The sequence below is a fragment of the Polyodon spathula genome, chromosome 13 (assembly GCF_017654505.1).
Source record: "Polyodon spathula isolate WHYD16114869_AA chromosome 13, ASM1765450v1, whole genome shotgun sequence".
NCBI lineage: Eukaryota > Metazoa > Chordata > Actinopteri > Acipenseriformes > Polyodontidae > Polyodon > Polyodon spathula.
Window position 1 is genome coordinate 21,948,747 of NC_054546.1, and position 26,839 is coordinate 21,975,585.

Here is a 26,839-nt window from a genome sequence, read left to right on the forward strand (position 1 = left end):
CTTCTGCTCAGCAACTTTTAAGATTGGGGTAAATTGCAGTTCTGGCTACACCCCTGCAGCTGGACCACTGAGGGGAATTTGACCTGCAGCACAGGAAGCACTTAGATACAAGAAAGAAGCAGTTCTGCCCTTCAATCTACAGATCTCTATTATTCTACACACATTTAGAAAACAAGCAACGAATGAAAAATGTTCAACACAGGAAAAAATGATTTTTGCAGAGCTGATAGGAGGTAAGAAAAGGCTTTGATCCATTCACAGAGGACTGCAAGTAAGGGAATCCCCCCAGACTTATTTTAGGAGTACTTAATGAGTTGATGTTTTTGTATACTGACAAAAGACAAGATGTGTGGTAGCAACTTAAATATGTTAGAATTGCTTCAAACTGAACAGGGAACCATAAAACTCCAGGTCATCTGTTGAAGAAATATTGCATATATAGCGACCCCAGTGCCGCCTGTGTCAATTATTTTCAGCTTGCTATTTCCCTTAGAGTTTATACCTTTGTGTCTCAGGTTACAGACTTAAAACAAAACGTATGCGTAGCACAGTCCTGCTGGGGAACAATTCAGATACTGTGCAACTGGAAGTAATTTGCACCAATTTCACTGCAAGACGTAGTGGCTGTGGATCTGACAGCAATCTGCAGCACCCGGACGGTCAGAGCGGTTATCTGTTGTTTTCAGAGAATTAAATGATTAGTGTAGAATTGCGTTGAAGACCTGTTGTTATTTACAGGGCCCGGCATCATTTCTGTAATCTGCCCCTTGTAAGTTAGGAGCTAGAATGTGGCAAAGGTCACAACTGAAAATAAGATTTGATATTTCAAGTAAAATGAGAAAATTCCCTATATGCAATATATACTTGTGAGCAATCATTTACTAGCTGTAAAGAGAAAGCCGAAGAATCTCAATGATTTCGCAAGAGACAATGTGCGCACAACCAGCTTGTCCCTCAGCACAGTGCATTGACCAACAAGTTCCTTTGCAGAAAACCACCATCGTAAAGAAAGAAACTCATTCTGGTTTGATCCTGCAGACATGTGCAACAAGCACCAAAAATAAGAATACAAGAACGGATAGCTTGGCACAGTTTCAGTCCCTGCTTTTACATTGTTGTTTTTTACCTTGAAGCTAATTAAGACAATCCATTAACTTAAACTCTGCTTTTTGTATCTGGCACTGTTAACACCTGCCAAACACCTTCATTGATTGTGAGGTTTCTCCTCATTGTACTACTTCTCATAATCACCTATTTAAATAGTTAGCTAAATCATTTATTTTGTAAATTGCATGCAGTTGGAATTCCAGTAGCCTGAACTATATAATGGATTCCGCTTACACCAGTAATATGGTATCTGCATCTTAAAGAATCCTCAGTCTATTCCATGACTGTAGATCTCATCACCTAAGCCAGCTTGCAACAGTGAAACTACAATACATATCTGAATACTCTCTAAATACTCTGAAATGGTGCATTGTTGCAGGACAGGAGAAAGCCCTGCACATAATAAACAGGGCAAATCTCTACTGATTTAAATGTATTGTAAATACTGTACTGTTGTGATTTAAACAGGTGATTTAATGTATTGTATTATTTAAAATGTATTGTTTAAGTTTATAAATGGGGGATGTTATTGTATGATTTTAATGTATGTTGTGTTATTTAAAAAATACACTGTTTTGTTTGTTATTCTTTGGCAGCATCAATGGAGTTGAAGCCCCATTCCATAAAACTTGTGTAGAACCCCCATCCCCCAAATTGATTAATTGTTAATTTGGAGATGGACACTGGGTGGGTGTACAGATAGGAGGTACGGGAGAACAAGGTAATGAAAAAGCAGCAGAAAGTAAAAAGGAAGAAAGAAAGCAATTGCTACCCGTGCTGGGCAGACCAGCTTTTAAACTTTTATTTTGCCCTGTCAGTGGTGTTTTTGTTTAAATATTTATTTTATTTTTGTTTAATAAAAATGGCAATGCAGAGCACTTTTCACCCGCATACCCGCCTGTGTGTCTCCGTCAGCGATCTGGTCTGGGGACGTCAACCCTCAGCTACCCTGTCACATACATGTTAGGATTTTTTTGGACCACATTGGAACCAAAAACAGTAACAGGGCACACATTTGGAAACTGTAGTATTACCGCATTCCTTTTAATAGAACAATTTTTAACATTTTTTTGCTTCTTAAAGTAGTCTGTGTCTTAAATTCGTGTACAGTATAGTGATGTGTGTATTAAAATCGGCAACAAAAGACGTGACTGCCCGAGTACAAAAACAGCAACGTGACTGACTACTGAGAAAAGATGAACAAAGATGGCTGCCTGAATACACAAGCAGCAATGTGACTTACTCCTGAGAAAAGATGAAAAAAAAAGATTACTGCCCAATCTCGAATCCTCTATGTTAAAAAGGCAGCCATTTTCAAAGAAGCATTATTAGCTTTCTGAGGAATACCAAGGGAAGTTTGACAATTTCATCGTTTCTAACAAACAGTACCTGCTTGGACAGATTAGAAATGCTGATCAGACCCCCGTATTTTTTGACATTGCAAGCAATACCACAGTTCACAAATTGGGAGAGAAACAGGTTCTGGCTGTTGTGTTTGCAATGCGGTCATTGCTGTTGTGGTTGCTGGGTTACATGTTGCCTGATGTCGTGCTTGCTGTTGCCGGGATGCATGATTCCGTAAGTGAGTGAGTGGTATGTGTATGACAGTGATGCCATCTTAAATATTATACAGTCCGAAGCGCAATAAATGATATCTGTGGTTAATCTATAATGACACTGTTTTGTGTCAGTTTTGTACACTACAACAGCATAACTGAGGTTGTCTTTGTAAATGCATATTTATTTGATGTTTTATTTTTTCCTCAAATTGAGGCTGGTAAATTTGGGCTGCATCTTAAATTCGATGGAATGCAGTATAGCGTTATGATACTTTTGCCCATTATTTTCTCATTAACTTGATAACAACTCAGTAATTACTGTCATTCATATTGTATTGATTATTCAGTACTGTAATTATAAAGTCAATATAGTGGTAGAAATACTGGGAACATTGTGCACCCTTACTTACCAATTACCAAGTAGTTACCACTTGAAGACATTGAAAAAGTTTCCAAAATGTGTCATTTGAACGTTATTTTTATTTAATTTTTTTAGTATTTCTAAGTTGTTACCAAGCAATAACAGATATATAGTATTCGCATCAATTGCACTTTCCAAATGATTAATTCAATGAATTAACCAATTCAAATGGTTCAAATTTTTTGGGATACACTTAAACATGCAGGTACACTAACAGCACATTAACTATACGCACTTATAACACAATTCAATGACTGTCAGGACATTGAGAACACTCATTTAACAAAGTTATTCTCCTGATCAGATCATTTTGTTGTATATGCATTAAACAATCGAAGTACAAATACTGTGCAACTACCCATGGTTTTTACTTCTCATTCTGTGTAAGGTGCAATAATTTCATTATTGGAGTATGAATGTCAAAAGCCTTTTTTTTCTTTCTTGAGGCACTCGCGGAAATGCAACATTCGATGGCAACATGAATTGGATCAATAAAAAATGCACATCAGAAATGAAAAAAAAAAACATCCTGTTAATTAAGACTTGGACAATGTAGGAGGAAAACATAGGAACAGAAAAGTGCCTCCAGATGGACCACCGGAGAGATAAGGTTTGACAGGCAGCAGAAGACATGCCAGCAGCATCACTTCTCATTGAACAGAGCAAGCCTGCAGAGCCAAACTTCCAGTGAACAAACGTTACTCTACTGCCTGTTCGCTTACAGCACTCTGCTTGAATCAGAGCTCGTCATCTCAAACACTGCACCTCTTCCTGTTCCCTTACAGCACTCTGCTTGAATCAGAGCTCTCCATCTCTAACAGTGCACCTCTTCCTGTTCCCTTACAGCACTCTGCTTGAATCAGAGCTCGTCATCTCAAACACTGCACCTCTTCCTGTTCCCTTACAGCACTCTGCTTGAATCAGAGCTCTCCATCTCTAACAGTGCACCTCTTCCTGTTCCCTTACAGCACTCTGCTTGGATCAGAGCTCTCCATCTCTAACAGTGCACCTCTTCCTGTTCCCTTACAGCACTCTGCTTGAATCAGAGCTCTCCATCTCTAACAATGCACCTCTTCCTGTTCCCTTACAGCACTCTGCTTGAATCAGAGCTCTCCATCTCTAACAGTGCACCTCTTCCTGTTCCCTTACAGCACTCTGCTTGGATCAGAGCTCTCCATCTCAAATGTTGCTTCTCAAACTGGTGCCCCCTTGGAAATTCAGGAAACTTTTGTTAAACAGCATATTTACAGACCCCAATTAGCACTAATCTGATCTGTTTAACATTAATTTTGGTAAGGAAGTCTAATCAGGGTCTGTGAAACCAGTCCTTAAATGTACAGAAAAATGTGCAGTCAGCGTTGTGGTAAGAGATGGGCCTTGTGAGACTTACAGACGCGATCGCTGTGGGATATCACTATGCCTAAGGGTACGATGTGAGGTGCAAGGACACCACAATCACCATGGCTATGACATCACATTGCCCTTTGAAATGAACTGGAGGATGGTCCTTGCCATTGAATAATATACTTCTACTTAAACTGCAGTCGTTTTTTTTTTGTCTTGTTTGTGATTTTGTCTCTCTCTCAATACTCCGTTAGCAGGTTCCTACTCAAAATCGCGTTTTTAAAAAGCTCCCTGAAATTAAACAAAACCTCCGATCACAGGTCAATTTCAACACTTAGAATAAATCTGTAAATGCTTAGCAAGAGACTGTAAATATTTAGATTAACACTGTGCCACAGGCAATTTATTAAGCATCATTAGCACATTGCTTTGTGGAAGTTTACAAAAAACACTTCTGTCCGATGAAAGAGTTTATGACAGGTATCAATTAAAGTAGATTCTTTAAATACTTTTAGATACCTTTTAAATGTCAGAAAAAATTTCTCTTAGTTTGTGAAGATGATGGATTTTCACTGCTTATATGTAATTTCTCTAAAAAATAAAAACAAACCTTTCTAATGGCTTTGGAGATAGATACAGAGATTTTTTATTTTTTTATTTAGCAAATCTACTACAGGTAATTTCAACATAACTAAAAAGCTATCTGTATATTTGAACACAAGCTGTTAAATAGTCATTTGTGGTTTTGTTGTGTATTTAAAGCTTTCTGGTTAGTTTCAATACAAAATGGACAAGACGCAGAGGTCCAACCTGTCAAGACCTTCGCTTCAGTGGTGATGTCACGCAAGACCTATTGGGTAACCATTAAAAACATTGATCTGGAACACATACTGAAACCCTTTTTATCATCGAGATACCTACTGGAGTTATATACACAATCTTCAAACAGAAAACAGGATTCCCAGTTTCACCCTTTAGACAATTGAATCCCCATCACAAATTCCACTTAAATAAAAACTACAAATATTAAGAGCGTTGTATAATGGATATAAATGGTTAAATAACAGCTAATGGTTAAAAAACCTTCTATCACCTATACTGTTTTCTTGGTCTATGTGAAAATACATCATAGTATGCATTACAATTTTATGCCAGGTCATAACTGTTGTTTTCATTCTAATGAGAGTATTGAGGTCTGGTGCTGAGCTGCTGCTGCTGCTGCTGCACACACTGTAGATTGCACAGTCCCTCTTCCTCTTCTTTGGACTGGTTCTCTAGGCCCGGTACAGCAGCATCCTCTCAGCACACTGCTGTCCGACCAGGCCTGCGTACTGCAGCACTGTCTCCTCGTCACTGGGGCCTGTCCTCTTGCGAGCATACAGCAGGTAAGGCATGACTGTCCTCTTGTGAAGCACGAGCACCTTACCCACATCCTTCATGCGGCCCACATCCACTGAAAACAAACAGAGAACAAAACAATAGTAGGGTTATCATTATTTATTGGTCATCTGCTTCCTATAAGGGATAATAACAATTCAGCATTACTCTTCAAAGCATCAGAGGTCAGCACCTGTCAGATGTTGTTCTGAGCCAAAAGCCCTTAACAAAAGGCCAGTTATCTCCAGGTAACAAACGCTGCAGAGTGTATTAATGCTATTGTAAACCCAACTAATGTTGGATTATAAAGACTTTTTTTTTTTTTTTTAATGTGATTTCAGGTTACATCTTGGACCGGATTATTTAGGCTACTTGAAATCTAGGTTGCTATTTATTTAAAGCGAGTTTCATAACTGTAAAGTCCTGTTAGCTTCTAGAGAACATATACTTGCAGGATAAAGGCTACTCTACTCAGAACCTGATTGGTTTATTATAGGTTTGACATTACAAAAAAACATTCAACAGGGCATTGCCAGTCCACCACTTCTTTACAGCTAAGCCATGTTAGTATTAATAGTTTAACTGACATCCAGATATGAAAGGTAACAATGACTACTGTGGATTCAATAGCTACAGTTTCTTTTGATTAATTCAGTTTTTGATGTTCTCAACTCAATTGGAAAATGTACTAAGTAAAACATCAAAGGGTGATAGGAATGTTTTAATAAAATCAATTTAAAACTGATCATAATATTGTAATGTGTCTTTGTAGAGTGGGCCACGAAAGATTTGTAACTTCAAAAGTAGCAATGAAAATGTTCAACTACAGAATCACACCTGGAGGAAAGATCTTGCTTTGCTGCATGAAAAGGGTGCAATAAAACATTACCCTGTAGTGCAAAAACTAATCTGGTAATCCTCACATATTTCTGTACTTTTGAAGTTATAAGGTAACACTTTAAAATAAGTGTCTAATTCCAATGTAACTAACACATGATTTCTTCCTGATTTCAAATGCAATTCCTATTGAATTGAAAAGTCACAAGCATGAGTTCCTGACATACTTTTCAAGACTTCATAACATTTCCCTTAATACCCATGAAATCATCATGAACAGGCACTTATTTTAAAGTGTTACTAGTTACAAATATGGATCATTCTTTGCCATGCAGTAGATACAAGTGAAATATAAAATACAATTACATTCTCTGGCAAATTGAATTGCAAGAGAAATTACAACAAGCAGAATTAGAAAGCATGAAAACAACTGGTACTCTGCAAAGGTTCATTCAATATTGAGGTCAGATTTAAACTGTTGGGAATTAACTACTTGTTTGTTTATTGAGTTTATAAAACTAGAAGGGGACAGTAGAGATGCAGCATCTAATTTACAAACTGCAACGGAAGATTACACACACACACATACAAGCTGGACCATGTTTCCATTTAAATTAACACACCACACCTCTTACATTTAACTTGCATTACTGTGCTCATACAAGTTTTGGATATTTCTTCTTCGTTTTTTTGTTTACTAAAGAATTATCCAATGGTTTATGACAGCGCCATAATACAAAAACTGAGCAGAACTAAAACAAATAAAATCAATGTTTAGTATTTTTTCCATTCACATACACACACAAATCTTTATTCCTTCAGATTGTCAGCATGAAATCATCTTCTATTTAAACAATGCATGTCACAAATCTTAACGGCCTACCTTGTGTAACTGTAAGAGGAAATAGACCCCATTGCGGCTGACAGGGGTTAGCCCCCCTAGATGGCAGCTCTGTGTTTTCAAATAGAAAAAGATGCTGGAGACACCCACCCAAGGCTTATATGAAATTAAAGAGAAAAATACCCCTAGAGTCTATGAGAGCGAGGCGCGGAAGATGACTCAAAGTTTGACATCACAGTTAACAACTTAGAAAAGGAAACAAATATGAGAATGGAGAGTACTTTGCAAAGGACTAGCTCAAGATCTGCAGTTAGCAAAGACATGGGGATCCAGGTCCGTGTCTGTGGCTGGAGCAAAGTGACAATGGTTAGGGATTTGAAGATTCATCAAAATGAAATGCTTGAGGGAGAAGGGCCTCATATTGATCAGTACTTTTTATGAAGTCAGTCAAGTCAGTTGAATGAAATCCAACGACAGGAAGCAAACCACAGTTTGCAGGATATCAGCACCCCTGTCATAGATGAGCAGAGGACTGGCATAAACACAACTAGTGATGAACCTAATGATCCTTGTGAACCCAGTCAGATGAACAGTGTAAGAGAAAAAAGAACCTCAACGGGCACAAGCCTGGAGTTAAATGGCCAAGAGCTTCTGAGAAAACAGTGTGGGACACAGTAAACACAGATCTCTGTTTTACATTGGAAAGGTTAGGTGGAACAGTCAAAAAGAAGCTGGATACATTTGTGGTCACCATCTACGCATATGGAAGCGAGACATTTGGCGTTGAAAAAAGAAAGGAGAAAGTACAAACTTCCTGTAAAGTCTAGACGGCAGCAGGAGATTAGTTAGAAAAAAGAGGCAGCTGAGGAAGTAATGGAGGAGAGCAGAACAAAGTCAGGAGGCACTCAATCTATTACAAAAGGTCAGAAAAGATAAGCTTGCAACATTATGCAGAGCTAAGCAACTACAGAAAAGCTGCAAAAAGGAGGAGCAAGCGAGAACTATCTTTTATGAAGTCCCATTCAAATTTGCAAAGAAGTTATTCACCAGGGAGAAAAATGGCACACTAAAACTAACTATGTCTGAGCTGGAGAGATATCACAAGGAAACACACACAGATTCAAAAAAGGCAAGAGTCTATGTTGATTCTTTCAGACATCCCATCTAGCAATCCACCAGAACACCAAATGGAGGACTACGCACCTAAGTGGAAAAAGCACAGCAAGCTGTGAAAAGGGCAAGGGCGTCATCATCTCCTGGACCTAACGGAGTTCTTGTTGAAATTGATGAAAGTAGCATGAGGAAAAATAAGTTGTACAAAGAGCATGGCGCCAAGCAGGTGGGGTCTTTATAACCAAAGAAAAAGATATACTGATTACTGAAAACACGCTGTGACTGAAGGTACATTTTTTGAGAAAAATAAAATAGTAATTTATATAGAACTAGGAAACTACTCAGAATGGCCATTTAACAGCTCCTTTTTAACCATAGGATTTCATTTTAATTATGGCACCTTTTACAAAGTACCAGAGCACTGGAAATATGAGAACTGTGCATCTATTTAGCTCTAACTGCATAAAAAGGCCAAAAACCATCAGATATTTTTAACTTTTGAATGGTCTGTCATCATTAAAATGTAATCCTAAATTTCTTGCTAGTTTCATACAATATCAATTGGTTCAATGTCTTCAAAACGGCATGAAATTCTAACGCTGCACAATAATTTCAGCTAATTTACATTACACTACACTACAAAGTGTGACACAAACTAAAGTTTAAAACAAGTTGGCATGTACAGATGCACAGTTAAAAATTAATATTTATGGTTAAATGTAACCTGCATTAAGTGATCATGCTTGCCAATGCTTAGCTTTCATCATGGTATATCACAGTATTAAACTTGTATAATGGTTAATGTACATTATTAACAGCTGAGTTACACAGTACTTCTGCTAATTCACTAATATCTGTTTAATGGATCTAGGTGTTGATTTGAGCAACCTTTACCCTGATAAGCCACAGCTGCGTTTTTAGAGCATTTTACTGCAGTAGGGAATGATCTCAGTATTACTCTAAAAACAATACAATTCCCCAGTGTTGTGACATCCAGCTCGGGTTTGTTCCCGCAGGGTAAATGATAATAAAATCAATCCCCTAGAAATGTTCAAAGAAAATGATTTCTAAGCATAGTTAAGCCATAAACGGTTTAAATCTGAAGATGTTGCATTTATTTATTTTTTACATTTTCTTTCTTGTATTTAATTACTGGGTGACAGTAGTTAAGATGGAGGAACACCTTTTTAGAATTCATTCTACACTCATAGTTACACAGTACACGTGATCTTACCCATACAAGGAACAAGTGATCACAAACAATCATTAAATGTGAGCTGGCATTTTAGGAGATTTATATATTGGCATTATATGGGCCAAATGTACCAGGTAGTTTCTTCAAAGTAAAATCTGAATCACTTTGATGTCGAACTAACACAAAACTGATGTACAAAACTTTTCTGATTATTCTTTGATGACAAAAAGATAAAACTGTCCCAAGATAAATAAATCATACGTATGGGCACCATTTTTTAAAAACTACATTTCAGAAGAAAATAAGTAAATAAATAATTTCACACTACATTGTGTCAGTATATAATTAATAAGCGTTGCATTGAATTTAACAGAAGCATATTACTGTAGAAATTGCCTCTAAAACTGCTTCTAAGTAGCTTATCTGTGACCTTTCTATATACGTGTTTAATAAGCTACAGTATTTCTAGCCCTTATTTGAAAACAATTGTATCCATTACTTTGCCAAGACCCAGATTAAAGATCACCATTATTTTTTTAATAGATGATAATTTTCCAATCATTTGAACAGTTGTTGGTTTCACATTCTGGAGAGTTCCGACCTGTAAGTTATTAAGACAAGCGTGGCATTTAACGAAAACTGTCACACATTTACAGCATATAGGGCTCTCAGGAGTTGGCTGCTGGAGGATATTTTTTTAATACTGTGTTTATGAATAATTGATTGCTACAACATGCAACACTTTCAGCACAATGTACCCAGTCAGCCACCAGGGTGATTTCGAGGTCCTGTGCTCGGCTACAATAGTCCACTGAGGCCCTCATTAGCTGCGCTGAGTTCCCTATGGATCAGTAAAAGCAGCCTCAGTCAGCACAATGCAAACTTTATTAGGGAAAGCTGATGGAGCTCTCTGCCAACAGCACAACAAGCCTGGGACATTTCACCCCTCTGCCAAAGCTCTCATACAATTGGCTTTGGATTTTTGGCATTTATTACTATTTTTGTAACTGGGTTCAATCTAACTTTATTTCCACATATCTGATTTAGTTTTTATCATACTCTTACAAGAAACAACATTGGAAGTTTGTTCAAAATACTTAACTTACATCTATGGCCAAATGTTTTGAATCCCCCTATAGAACTCACACATTTTGTTTCATAGTTGAATGAAACCTGCTGAATAATGTTACGTTAACATATTGAATTACGTACCTCTTTGTAGTTGTCTATATACTTAACGAAATAATGACAAAAATGAAAAAAATGTGACATTAAACATCAACCATTAAATACAGTACTACTATTATGGATTCCGGTAGACTTTTGTGATGTAATTTTATTCTAATTTAATTCTAATCTTTGATTAGATTATGTAAATAAAGGATCTAAATTATGTTCATACAGTGGCTCTCAAAAGTGTTCACCCCCTTGGACTTTTACATATTTTATTGTGTTACAACATGGACTCAAAATTGACTTAATTAGGAGTTTCTGCCACTAAAAGTGCAAAATAAGAGGAAGAGACTTGCCTGGGCCAAAAAACACAGAAACTGGACGTTTGAGGAGTGGAAGTCGGTCTTATAGACCGATGAGTCAAAATTTGAAATATTTCGGTCCAACCGCCGAGTATTTGTAAGACGCAGAAAGGGTGAGCGCATGAGTTCTGCATGTGTGGTTTCCACTGTCAAGCATGGAGGAGGCAGTGTCATGGTCTGGGGTTGCTTTGCTGGTGACAGAGTTGGTGTGCTTTACCATGTCCAGCTATTAGTAGCTATGTTGAGGAATCCAAGATTTAGAGACAATTTTCAATTTTCTTGAACATGAAACTACTTATGTTTTGTTTTGTATATTGTAACATGTGTTTTCATTTTCAACTACTTACGGAAACGTATACGATGTAAAACATTGTCAATTATGAAAAAAACCTAGTTTCCAGCAAGTAATCTTTTGACTGGTACTGTGTGTGTGTCTGTCTATATATATATATATATATATATATATATATATATATATATATATATATATATATATATATATATATATATATATATATATATATATATATATAACTTCAGAGCAAATGGCAGCCTATGATTAGCATCTGGAGTGTAGCTGAGAGGAGATTAGGATGTAGATCATTTACTTTATATCAAACACTGAGGGGAAACTAATTCACCATACTTCATATCCATCCTCCATTATCCTCCTGGTTTTTGTTTTCTTGCTGGCCACATAAAAATATTCCACTCCCTTCCTGTGAAGTAGAACTAGCACTACTGCAGTCCAAAAACACTCAAACAGAAAAATCTGCTTTGTTTTTGGAAATATCTTTCTTTTATCACAACTTGTCTTCCACGAGTTTGGGGAATATCTTTTTGTCATTCTTCTCGACAGGTCAGTTTCAGCTGTTCAATACACCAAGACTGTCTTTTATTTTCACCTGCAACCTTACAGCATACTTCTTTGGTGAATAATTGTGGAATACTTGTGGGCATGGCTGTATTTCTATTTAAACAGAAATGGGTTTAATTCAATCATGCCTGGAGCAGATGTTGCACAGCAAAGACTTTCACTAGGGCTGCGCTTGCCTACCCAATCCTGTAATTACAGAGAGTATCCTTTGAAGGAAAAGGATACTGTGCAGCACCCACCTCAGCAATGACAGTAGCCAGGTGTGATAACCCACAGGTAATAACTGGCAAGGGGTGATAACCCACAGGTAATAACCAACAATGTATGATAACCCACAGGTAATAACCAACACGGTATGATAACCCACAGGTAATAACTAACAAGGTGTGATAACCCACAGGTAATAACTAACAAGGTGTGATAACCCACAGGTAATAACTGACAAGGTGTGATAACCCATGTGTAATAACCATCGTTCACTTTCTCCGTTCTCATGTTATTTGTTGATAAAGAGTACTTGTTTTTTTTTCACACTGAACAATGTGCGGCTAGTTTATCTGTGTTACAGGCAATCCTTATTCAAGTTTCCCCATTGTAAAAGCAAATCAAATTGTATTAACGCACAGTGAAAGCATGATAGAATATATAGGTATTGCAAAGCATATGTAAATGCATGCTACAACTATATGAATAGCATGGGGAAACTGCAGAATTACTGTGCAAATTTACTGTGCTAAACTGCAGAATTACTGTGTTAAACTGCAGAATTACTGTGCAAATTTACTGTGCTAAACTGCAGAATTACTGTTCAAATTTACTGTGCTAAACTGTTCTAAGGCAATGAGTCCATTTGTTTCCTCAAATATAACAAATATAATGAGTGTGAGGCTCACCTACAGTAAGGCTGCCACATTGTTTAGTTTTTTGCAAACATGTAAACTACATGTTGTAAACTGAATGGTAATATTTAAACAATGAAGAGGACCTGCTGAAACACAAAATATTGGTATATTAAATAATTAACATTAAAAAAATCATTACCTTACAATTGGGAATTAAACATACTGCTAAGCAGTACCTAATACACTCTTTCAGTAAGAAATCAGATACTTCAGCTTTTTGCATAGAGGTGTGCTTCAGTGGTGGAGTGCAGAGCATCAGTACAGAGCACATAAAAAAAATTTGTATAGAACACAAAGTACCACACACCAGCTGACAATCCTTGTGCTCTGTGTTTAAATAATGAACCGGAATGCTACTGAGTCAGTATGCTGCTCAGTGATCCTTTATATTTCTAACCTTGGAAGCATTTATTAGTATGAACTAAACGCAGGAGTTTACATGTTTATATGTGGCAGCCTTAATCTGAAGTTACTTGTCATTACAAAATAGAATCAACTCTGTCTGTACTGAACCCTCCGAGTCATAGCTAGAACTGGCTAACTCCTACAACGACAGGAATGTCAGAACCACGAAAGCAGCACCTCATATTACATTAACACACTAAACTGTTTCCATTATTATAAAAATCATAATTGAAGAGCTGATACTGTATACTACAAACACAAGAGAGAAAAGTCTCTTCTTCTGATGTGGACAAGTAAAGAAAATGGGTGTTATTGTTTCCACTTACTCCTAAAGACACTATTAAGCTCAAGAGCTAGTGTCTGTATATAACAGGTAACTTAATAAACACAATCAACTCTTCAAATCTAATATCACATATATATATATATATATATATATATATATATATAATATATATATATATATATATATATATATATACCTACCTGCATACAACACTGTATCATTTTTCACCATTTTATATTTTTATTCTCCGACTATTGCAGTTTGAAATTCACCATGTTTTAGTGCTGGATGACCCTTTCGCTCTTCTTAAAGCAGTGATAATATTGTTTAAAAAAAGGTTTGAACTGCTGAACTGCACAATTAACCCAGCAGATAACACAGTGAGGCACGAACTAACAAAGCCTAATGCTGATCTAAACATCCTCTCTCTCTTTAAACACCCCTTCTCAGTGCTGTCAGTTTGGTTAATTCACACCCCGACAACACATGAATGAGGCTCGCTGAGGGGCAAAGGTCAGGTGCCCTGGCACCTCTTTGAGGTCCAGCAGACCCTAAGCTTATTAAAGCGCATATTTCAGTCAGGACACCGCATGGGTCTGGAAGCAGCTTTGCACACTGACAGTATTAGTTTCTCTGCTGGTAACAAAGGGTTGCCTTTTGAGAAACCACTCTCTGACAATGAATCCATAGCTTAAAATACTCATCAGATATTTAGTTATAATACAAGAACCCAAGTGCTATCCAAAGCTATTCATTTCTTATTATCTACTATTATCTGTATTGAACTGTTTTTACTGGACCTCTTTTATTGCACTGATCATTTCTAGTTCTTCACTGGTCTTTTATGTTAATATAGGATTTGTAAATACTTCATATGCAATGACGTACAACGGCTGCATCCTGGAACTGTGCTGCACACCACATGGCCTGATTCCAGCAACACTCTTTGAGTGAGTTTTATCCACAACAAGTTAGGTACCAGCAAACAGTAGCAACTTTTCATATGTAAATTTCAATGAAAATGAACACAAACTACTAAGCACTACTTAAGGTAACATCTACAAATTGCTACTCAGAACAAATGCTAAAGTATCGGTGGCATATATATATAACAGCTTAGAACAGTTTTATGAATAGCAAACTATACTTTAATCATAAAAAAACATTCATTCACGTCTTGTGAATAGGGCCAAAACAGCCAAATAGCCACAATCCTTTGAATAACCAATATGCTTTTAGAGTTTTACAATCTAAAAAACAGCTCATAACTTATAATTACCACGTTTACACGTTCAATGAATCAATACATCTATACATGATTCAGTTGAATCCTTAACCAAATATGCAGTGACATGCCAGACTCACTTGGGGTTGAAGGAATCAGTACTTTAACGCTGTGTGCACTTGGATCCCTTTAATTTCCAAACTGAACATGTATAAAGAAACTGGATTTGCTTTCAGCTTCAGCACACTGTAGTGTAGCTAATAATGAAGCTGTTAACAGCTGGGTCTGAATCTCAAACCCCATTTATCCTGCTCTGCCTGAGTGACTCTTGATGTCACTGTTAGGAGCTTGTGCTGACAGGGTTTGAAAACTTTCAGTCCATTGTGACTGCCGATCGGCCAAGCAAACACCAGGAGGCTTCTAAAGTTCATCTGTCGTCCAGAAGTGTGCATCAATTTCTAAAGAGACAGAACACAGTTCAAACTGTTTTTAAAATTAAAACATCAATAGGCATTTTCATAAACACTTCAGTCTCTGTTCCAGCAATCTAGTAAAGGACAAGTATTTATAGGACAGGAATGCTGTCTGCAGGTGACAGACAAAAACAAAGTATTACTTTTAATGGGACTGCCATAGGGTATATTTACAGGAACTAACTTGTCTATTCATAAGGTTCTAGAGAATTGTTGCAATTCAATTACAAACATTCCTAACTCTTAATGGTATATTCAATAAGCTTCAGTCTGGTTTTCGTGTTGCACATAGCACCGAGACGGCCCTTGCCAGAGTGCATGATCTGGTGAACTATCTGCTGATAAGCTCTGACTCAGACTTTCCATCAGTATTAATTCTTCTTGCCTTTGATACTGTAGACCATTCCATCCTACTGAAAGCACAGTGGGACTGTCTGGCCTTGTATCATCCTGGTTCAAATCTTCTCTTTCTGAGAGGTTTCAGTTCATCTCTATTGGAGGTAAAACTGGCATTATCGGAAGTTGTCTGTGGTGTTGCACAGGGGTCCATGTTAGGTCCCTTGCTGTTTTTATTATATATGCTACTGTTAGGAGACACTGATATGCTGATGATACCCAGCTATATTTTTCCCTAAAGCCAGGCATTTGCCTGGGTGTTATTAGCTGCTTGACTTACAAACATTAAGCATCGGATGTCACACAATTTTCTAATACAAAGTTAGATGAAACAGAGGTTGTGCTAGCAGCATCACAGAATCAACCAAAACGAAATGTGGGATTACATGAGCTCGACCCTTGAAGTCGCTCATCAAAACTTTAACTAGAAATTAAGAGTTTGGGGGTCTCATTTGAGACTCAAAGTATCTTTTTACAATTTGAAGAATATAGCGAAACTTTGATGCCAAGAGACTAATGCATGCCTTTGTTTCATCTAGAATTATTGTAATGCACTTGTAATGTACAGAGCTTTGCGATACCTTTGTATAAAAATTGATATATAAATGCAATAAATAAATAAATAAATATTGCCATATTCTTACTTTTTCCACATCCAATGTAGGCCCACCTATTGAATTTTGCTTGTTTTAATTTTTGTGAGTGCCACTTTAAACAACTTCAGACTTCACTTTGTTGTTTAGCATTATGAGGTGCAATATTAAAATATTATAATTTTTAAGATGCAAAGAAACTAATGCAAAATAGGAAAAATTATTAGTAAAACTGCACAATTCGGCTTACAGTACATAGGATTCAAGGGGAAATCCCTGTCTTTTATAGGCCCTTACCCTTTACTTTTAATTGAGGTTAAATTGTCTGGAGAGTGATTTCCATTGGTTGCTGAAGTCTTGAGAAATCAATGTTTAGGATTTGTCACAATTGCAGTCCATTTAATCCTGTGTACAGTGGTGTAATTTACTGAATATACAGAACCATTCTAAAGTTCAAACAACACTCTCTGCCTATTAGCAGTTCCTGATTTCAAGAAAGTAGGATGAACTGTGTACTAATGCATACCTTTCCCATGTAAAAAGAAGCTTAAATACAATGTAGTAGAAGCTAATAATTAAGCTGCTAACAGTGTCTAAATCTTGAACAGACACATACCCTGTTCCATCTGAATTACTTTATGTCCCTGGTTAGGAATCAGTGCTTTATGAGAGACGACATCTCTTGTAAAACCCTAACCACATATTACACTATACAATGCCCGGACACAGCTCTCCCATTGTTTTCTATGTAGGTCAGCTGTTCTGTTATTGCTCAATAATGGAACAACAAATAAAGCACGGCTGAGCTTGTATAAATTAAAAGACACCTGTTCTAAATGCTTCACACAGAAGCGCAAGCTTTGCTCTCAAAAAGTAAACCCATTTTTACTGAACTTTAAAATTGGTATATTACTACCCCACTAGCATGATATTTCTACTTAATACACCCATCCCTCGTTATATCGCCCCTCGCTACACTGTGGATTCGGATATATCGGGGTCGTGGAATTGGCTCCCCATTTTTAGTGTTAACTGCATATGCCTTAGCTGCAATATACATAGGACCCGATATTCAAAAAGTTTGCGCACCGCGCAGAGGGGTCTGCATGTCGTAAATGGCCATTGTGCCGAAATTGTGCCAAGTTGCCATATTCGAAACGTCCTTTTGTGTGTCACAATTCATTCTGCGCTGTGCAGAAATAAAATGTATGCATCGCGTAATATGTGGGGAGTGGCCGACAATATGCACGATCCTGGTATATTCAAAGGTATGTGCCAAGCACAAAACCAGGTTTGTGACGCGCAGAATAAGGATTGTAAAAGGACTGAGTTAACTCTGCACACACTACCACTCCAGCACTACTACAAACAGGCAACAATGGTAAACGTGGGTAGCATGCAGCGTGTCCGTCGACATGTGGATGTGAATGATGCAAGGCACACCCAGCAACAGCAACCCCGACATAGGCAAAGATATGCTGAAAGGGTGCACCAGCCTCGGCACACACGAGGAGCTCAGCAATGAGCAAATTGTGTCCAGGTGTACCAGTCAGCGATTTTTATGAGGTCGAGCACCTGCTGCGCGTGGTAGGTGCAGTTGACTGCACCCATATCACAGGTTGTCCTGTTCTATCCGGATTCCAGTTGTATTTGGAATAGTGGGAAATTTGAATAGCTATTCCATGCCATGTAAAAAGGGTATTCTGAATGAATCCATCCGTATTCTGGATACCAGTATTCCAAAAACGTGATACCAAATACCCACTTAGTATTAGGATACTATTGGAATACTAGCCCTTCTTGACACCTTATTCAGAAAACCAGTTTTTTTCTAGACACAAGTCGTCGTTTTATAATCTATACTATATAAAACAAAGGCTTCTGTGCCCAACAAAGCCTCTGCAAAAACTGTGCACAAATATATTAGTACTTGTTTGACCCCAAACTGGTTGCCGACTGTGTAATATTTAGTAGATCAACAGTCAATAACAGTAGCAGCAAGTCAATCGGACAACAAGAATGAATGCACAACAAAATACAATTAAGACACAGGCAAATCGCATTTAAAACAAAATACACAAAAGTAGTCAACTATTTAAAACAATTACAACTCTCAGTCACAAAATCATGCAGTTTACTCTTAAATTGCAATAAAGATATCTGTGTCTGCAGCTTTAGTTTGGACTGGAGCTCATTCCACAATTGCATAATTAGCAAAGGATCCTTTACCATCCTGAGTACATACATTTATGATTTTAAAATGCAAAAAAGAATGAGATCTGAGGCTATGGTTACCATGGGAAGTTATAAGATATTCATTTAGATAATTATATTCACATAATTTACACTGAATAGCCATATATATTAGAATATACCAGTGCTTCAACCTGCGTAAAGCTAAAGAAGTCCAGCCTACCAAATCGTATAATATACAATGATGAGTATTAAGTCTTGTATTTGTAACGTACCTCAATGCTGCATGATATAGCGAGTCCAGTTTACCTAAAGTTGATGGTGATGCAAACCTATATACTGCATCACCATAGTCAATTTGCAGCAAAAACATACAAGCAATAAGCCTCTTTTTTTGTTTCCATAATAACATGTGCATATCATAGTGACGTTTATAGCATATTCCCATGCCCAACAGACGAGTATTTGACGAGAGTCAAATAGTGTCGGAGTAACAGTCCACTCTGGAGTTGGGTACAATAGTACAAACATACAATAGTACAGAACCCCATCTGTCACACATCTGTAAATTATTTGTATAAGTACGTCATACACCCATCTTGTGGATATTGCTTTATCTGGCTTTTCCATAGGTTGCTGTGCATTACGGGTGAGGGATGGACAGCTGTAGTTCGGACAGCCAAACACTGACAGGGCACTCTTGCTGCGAAAGGCATGCTGATGTTTTCCTAAAGTCAGACCGGTGGTACGATCAACCAATCACAGACCTGTATTTTCTCTGCAGCAGTCCAATCATAAGTTAGCTGAAGCGAGACAAACAGTTCTGTTAACTGTAATTTCTGGATGTTTTTATGCAGCGTGTCAATGTTGCTAATTGCACACAGACTGTTCATTTATTGAGAAATCATAGTAGGCTACAATTAACATTTTAGGAGCATATTTAGAATTAATTATTATTCTTACAAAAAAATGGCATAACGAAAATTAAATCCATTCCGGTGACACTCAAAACCTTACAAACTGGGCTTAATCATGATGTTCAAATGGGTGAGTAGAATGAATAACATAACGCATTTGGGTGTATTGTATATAAAAAAATTCTTGATTGATGTTTACCTTGAGGTGAATGAACTCGTTACAGTTACAAATCAGAGAGTGCGCTACCACAGTAGACTTTGTCACGGCACGACTTATATAAAAAAAAAAAAAAAAAAAGAAAAAAAAATCAGAAAAAAAAGACAGTATCCAAAGCCTTTTTTTTTTATTTTACTTCAAAAACATACAGCTGTGTCAGATCAGCTGGCCTTTAAAGAAACCTACATAGTATTTCAGTAAAACAGTAGCGTTATCAGTTCATTAATTTGAAAACTCGACGCCTAGCTATGGAGCCAATTGTGTATTTGAATGGTCTGTATGTATGTGTGCACGATATATTGTGTGGTCTTGTCTATTGTCATATCAGTACATACTGTGGCAACACCAATGATAGCAGCTTGTCGGGATAATGCCATTACTAATGGTGACTGTTCATCATTCCACATTCTCACTTGGCTGTTGTGTGCAGTTGTTATATTAGTAGTGAACGCGCAGATGGTTTTGTGAGGCACAAACAGATTTGCGAACTGCTCAAAAAACTGTTATATTCCAATGTCTCGCAACTGCTTTGTGCCGTTTTGGAATATCTCTCATTTTGTGCCAAAGCACTATTTTTTTGCAAGCCACAAATTTAGTGAGGGGATTAAAAGAAGATCTTAGAACTACTGTTCGTTTTATTTTATACTGCACATCACAAACAACAATATACAAAACAATTAAAAACAAAGCATATCTCCTGCTGAAGTTTTTTTTTTTTTTTTATTATAGCTAAGAAGGTGTTCATGTGTGGCAGCAACGCACTAGCAAAAGCCACAAGCCAGTGACATCAGCTCCCTAGCAACAAGCCTCCTATGTTTATAATGGGATTCTTTCAATGCACTGGGTTTGTACATTTGAGAAAGGAGAGTTAGACTTTAAAATTAATTGGAGACTGAAGTTGATGAGAAGCAATTACCCTCTGCTATACAAATTAAAACGGTGTGCTATTTTTTGTACGAAAAATGAGAAAAAGCAGGTTGTGTAGAGGATTTATACTGGACCCTGATACACCCGATAAAACGAGGGAGTGGTTGTACAGTATTTATTTGTTAGAATATTTGTTTTTCTATGGGTCTCTCGCTATATCGTGGCCCTCGATATATAGCAGATTTATTTTGGACCCTGACACCCACAATATATCAAGTTAGTGACACAGGCAGTAACTCACACACACACTGACACAGGCTGTAACACGCACACACACACTGACACAGGCAGTAACTCACGCACACACACTGACACAGGCAGCAACACGCACACACACTGACAGGCAGTAACTCACGTACACACACACATACACAAAAACTGACACAGGCAATAACTCGCGCACACACACTGACACAGGCAGTAACTCGCTCACACACACACTGACACAGGCAGTAACTCGCGCACACACACACTGACACAGGCAGTAACTCGCGCACACACACTGACACAGGCAGTGACACACACACATACACAAAAACTGACACAGGCACTAACACGCACACAAACTGACACAGGCAGAACACACACAAACTGACACATGCAGTAACACGTACACACACTGACACAGGCAGAACACACACACACTGACACATTTAACATATATGAAAAGACTAGTTTAGGATTTTTCTTTGTTTAATTACTGTTTAAACTTTTACAGCCTTAACAGAAGTCATTTTCAATAAATCTACAGTGCATTACAAGATTTACCTGTATGGAAAATAAATTTTCTATAAAAAAAAAATAAAAATAATTATTTCTAAATGAAGCGTGCTTCAGTCGTAAGATATTGGTAGAGGCCCTTCATTTAGCTGGTGCTCCACACGTATCAACATTCAAATGTGAAATAAAATACAAAGGATTATTTTGCAAACACAAACTGTACGCATATCACTTAATCTGGGTTATTAGGCCTTACTTCTGAATCTATAATTTAAGTTCTCAATATGACCAGTTATCCTGACAATCCCTGATTCCAGGTGATACGCAAGTCTTGTTATGTGTCTTGTTATGTGGCAGGGGGCCCATTGGGAAACCTCACTGAGTACTGCTGGCCTCTGGGTTTGAAATACGGCTTTATAACACAGCTAGTTTCAGCCTCACCTCTACCCCCTAGCCTATACTCTCCCATACCTGGAATCAAAACAGAGTGCACCAGCAGCGACTTGTTTCTTAGACATTTCGGTGCAGTAAAGTAAATAGTGATTTTGGATTTTTCTATATGAAAGCCCTTACGGTAAAGGTGAATTGTATTTTGTAAAGTTTATTTGAAGCTGTTAGTGAAGAGAATGCACTGAGCGTGCCTTACAGATACAGCAAGAGGTCAAGCTGTTGGCTGTGTTCCTTCAATGTGAGGAGCACCATGAAAAAGAGTGCAAAAGACAAACCCATTTTTTTGTTAAGAAATGTTATGAAAATACCACTAAAAATCAAACACATCAATGTAAAATTGTGCATTGTTCATATAGGAGCACGTGAGATGTGCAAAGTGTTGGCAACACATACTTCCTGGTATTACTTTGTTAGCACCTTTAAGCTAACAAAGCTTTAAGCTTTGATTTTCCAGTTAATACAGTACTAGAAACATCCTGTCTGATGCTTTATCAAGTAAGGTTCCTCAAACACTAATTAATTAAAGTTATCAGTGCAAGTACCTATACCTGGAGATAGCCAACATCTACTGCAGCAGTATACATTGTATTGATAGTATTAACCTGTTAACTCCAAATGAAATCAAAAACTGTCAAAATTTCAAACAAGTTTAGACTGATTAGCCAAAAAACTAGGTATCAATTCTGAAGAAACTACAGATACGTTTCACACAGGCCACACCTTCTTGTACAAAAGCTAACATTTGCTCTGAGTCCATTGTTTCCATTGTTTACCATGTGACACTGTACACAGTGCTGGTGAAACAAAACGGTTACCTTTTAAGATGCGTGCCACACCCTGATTAAAAAGCATGGTAGTTACAAGGTTGCTATTGCAGACAATAAAATCCCACTTTGACCCTGAAGGTTCCCTGAAATTTCTTCAGAGCTCAGTGTCCCAAAGCCATTTTAAAGGACAAGGGTCTATAAAACAACCAAAAAGGACATTTTCAGTAAGACGGACTGGGATTAAACACATTTACTAAACATTTACTACATGGTAGTAAATTTTAGCGGTTGCTTAGAGTACTTTCTCACCTAGTTCATTTGACCCTTTGATGCGGACTGAAGTGCGGTTCAGTTCTATTGGAGTGATATGTGAAACCTCTGAGAATCACATAATCGCACCAGGATGCACATCAGACCAAGTGAACCGAGATCACTTGAAATGGTTGCCTGCAATGTGAAATAAAACATATTCCAGTTTACTTGGAAACAAACCACTCCAAACACCGAAGCAAATCATGCAAGTGACGTAATTCAACAAGCACCAAATAAGTGTCTTCCCTTGTCGCACATACGCAACGCAGGGCTTGTCAAAAACACACACATGTACACCACAGAAGAACACCGTAACGTCACATGTGCACAACAGCACATCACAAACATAAAAATATTATGGGGCTGATTTACTAACTGGTGCAACCAGGGGCTATTCAATGAAATGACACAAATAGTGTTTTTTACTATTTTCAATTACTATTGCAGCAAGAGTGCAAGCATAATAGCAAAACTGTCACAAGCAAATAAAAGTATGAAATAGCAATTGAATAATAATTTAGCATGTGCATTACGTTTGGCTTTATTATAATTGTGCCATATATACTAACAGGGAAAACATTGTGCCAAGATAAAGCGGTACGGTCTGCACAGACTTTAGTCACTGTTGAATTTGTGCTGCTCCTCCTGAGTTTAGTAAACCAACTCCTGTTGCATCTGTATCTCACCACACTGTCACAAGTACATTTACAATTATTATTATTATTATTATTATTATTATTTATTATTATTATTATTATTATTATTATTATTATCATCATCATCATCATCAATAACAGCAAATTGGAGTTGGTTGAATGTACAATGCACTTCTTTTTCATAATCATGATTGTCTCTGGCATGTCCTCCAAAAGAACAGTGTTTTTTTTTTTTTTTTTTCTCTTTTAGTGTAACAATATGACGTTGTTAGCACCAAATAAACCAAAATAACATGGACAATAGCACAACCACATCAAGTAAAGTATTCTCCATGTTAGGCATGATGGAAAAATTTTTTTCCAGAGAGAACTTCCGCTCTAGTAATCAGCAAGAGAGCTGAGCGTGTTTGGAAAGTGCAATGTTCCAAGTACTAAAAGTATATTTTTTACCATTTGAGAAATATAGCCAAACTTAGACCAATATTTCTGTATCTGATGCAGAGAGACTAATGCATGTCTTTCTTTCATCTAGAATTGATTATTGCAATGCACTTTTTTCTGGTGTCCCAAAACGTGTGGTATCCCACTTGCAGCTTGTTTAGAATACAGCTGCTAGAATTCTGACTAAAACCAGGAAAAGTCAACATATTACCTATGTTTTGGCCTGTGCAGTACATAATTGATTTTAAGATATCGCTGTTAACTTGCAAGGCCCTCAATTGATTAGCACCTAGTTATTTGCAGGAGTTACTGACCCTGTATCTTCCAAACCACACTTTGAGATCACAGGATGCGGGGCTGCTGGTTATTCCTAGGGTCAACAAAAGCAACACGGGAGGAGGTAGGGCTTTTTCTTGAAGAGATACTAAATTGTGGAACGCTCTGCCTTCGTTTGTCAGGGAAGCTGGGACTGTTACAGTTTTCAAGTCAAGACTAAAACACACTTCTATAAAATGTCTTCCTTATCTTAATGGGTTTTAATGTAACTTTGCTACTTTTGTATTATTATATGTATACTGTTATTTAAATCTGTTATTTAAGTGATTGTGGCAGTTGTATGTGTGACATGCTAAACAAATGTATGGAGGTTTGTTCTTTTTTTCTGCTATGCACTGTATAGCGCTATGCGATACTTTTGTATAAAAACCACTATATAAATGTAATAAAAAAATTTAAAAAATCAAATATATGTGAAACCAATAGAAATGTAGTCTGGATGAAGCTGCAAGTGAACCAAACAAACTAATCTGAATGCACTTTAAAAGAAGTTTGCTTGAATTTTTCTGGTGTGAAACAAACTTGAAAAAAATGAGTTTCTTTGCAAGTGAACCACAATTCGAATCACTTCCAAGTGAACTAGGTGTGAAAGCGCACTTATTTTAAATTGCTTCTTATAATATCCATTTTATTTGTGCAAATTATTTTGGTGCCTTCAGTCCCTTGAAATTCATATTAATGGGAGTTGACTGTATTTAGTATGGAATTTGCTTCACCTTGCAGCACAGAAGTGAACTAGTCTATGAAACAATCACATTGTTTCCATTACTTACATTTTTTTTTTTTTTTGTGTGTGGGGGTTTATTGGAGGCCCACCGGACACCACATTCAGGTAATTTTCCTATTTTGAATCCATTTTTAATCTGAGTGGCATCTTTAAACAGCATCTTTATGCTAAACATAAGAACATAAGAAAGATTACAAACGGGAGGAAGCCATTCGGCCCATCTTGCTCGTTTGGTTGTTAGTAGTTTATTGATCCCAGAATCTCATCAGGCAGCGTCTTGAAGGATCCCAGGGTGTCAGCTTCAACAACATTACTGTGGAGTTGATTCCAGACCCTCACAATTCTCTGTGTAAACAGCATACTGAAAACTGCAGCATTCATGTAGAAAAGTAGTACATTCTAACATTTCTGCTTTGTTACAATCTTCGTTGATGAGTGAAATGTTACAGCTTGTAAATGACACGTTGATCCAGCTCAACAAAGCTTATTTGGTAAGCTAGGCTGTGTGGAGAAGGGCCCTCAAGGGGGGTTTATTTAATAGATAATGACATCATCCAGCCCCCTTCTGCCCAGCACACCCCATTTCACCTGAAGCAATCCCACTGACTGAGAAAAAATAACTAATTGGGATTCTAAAAGCTCAGGTAATGCCAGATGGACTCTGATAGAGAGACATGCCTTTATGGTGTGGGTGGTGAATTTCTAGGACAGGGGAAACCGATTTCACCAAGAAAAGGCAAACAAGGCTTCTCCTAATACTTGATGAATTTTGAAATGCTCTAAAAAGGAAGCCTGAAGCAGACAAACTTCCCATGAGACTCTTCCTCCTCTGTTAATGCCACCTCTTTCCCACAGTCGGGAAGAGAAAGGATGAGTACACAGTGTCTGAGGCTGAAGGAGTAACTTGGCTTCTCAAGGTGTGTACTGCTGATTCTGTGTTAGATTACATCTTAACATCCCTGGCCTTATAAAATCATTATGTAACCTCTCACCAGCATAACAACCTTCTCACAAATCCCTTAACATGTCTTTCTGTTTAATTTTCCTGAATTTACTTTGAAACAGTTGATGCACATTTAACCTGCCACCCCACTGTAGATTCACTCCCTGAGCAGCAAGTATTAAGGCCCCCCCCTCCCCATCCATCCTAACACCCCCATACTGAATATTCACTCCCTGTGCTGCAGGTATCAGGATCCCACTTGACAACACACGGCCTATTTGCAGCAAAGGAGTAGTTAGGTGGAGGGAGCCTACCAGTGTTGCCCAGGATTCGGTGCACAGTACTTCAGCTATGGGTTTCCGTGCATCATTCAAATTCTTCCCCACCTCATTGCAGTATTGATGAGTATTTTTTTAGTAGTATTTTTGCTGGAATAGTTAACAAATCTAGTAAATAATGATTCAAGCAGAAACTAAACACAATAGGATGAATAGATTTTAAATGAAAGATTTCAAAAGTGTAAATGAAATGAATTGTAGTGAGAAGAGAAGAGGACAGCTTTGAGGGTTGTTCTGTTTGTTTTGTATAATTGGCTGCCCATACTGCCAGGCTACCAGATTAGGAGAAACAAGCTGACAGGAAAGGTAGGATTCAACATAATACAGTACTCTCGGTCACCGTAAAGATTACTCTTCAGATATTAAAGATTAAGTAGCATATAATGCAAGGCATATAATTTAAGGTTAT

The 26,839-nt window shown here is 37.4% G+C and overlaps 1 long non-coding RNA gene across 1 annotated transcript in view; it reads right to left on the reverse strand.

Annotated features, from left to right (window-relative positions):
- Positions 1-5,057: 5,057 nt before the first annotated feature.
- Positions 5,058-26,839, reverse strand: part of LOC121325604 — a 29,544-nt gene continuing 7,762 nt past the window's right edge. The window contains exon 2 of the long non-coding RNA XR_005951354.1: positions 5,058-5,884. This is a non-coding gene — a long non-coding RNA (uncharacterized LOC121325604). The remainder of the gene's footprint in view (positions 5,885-26,839) is intronic.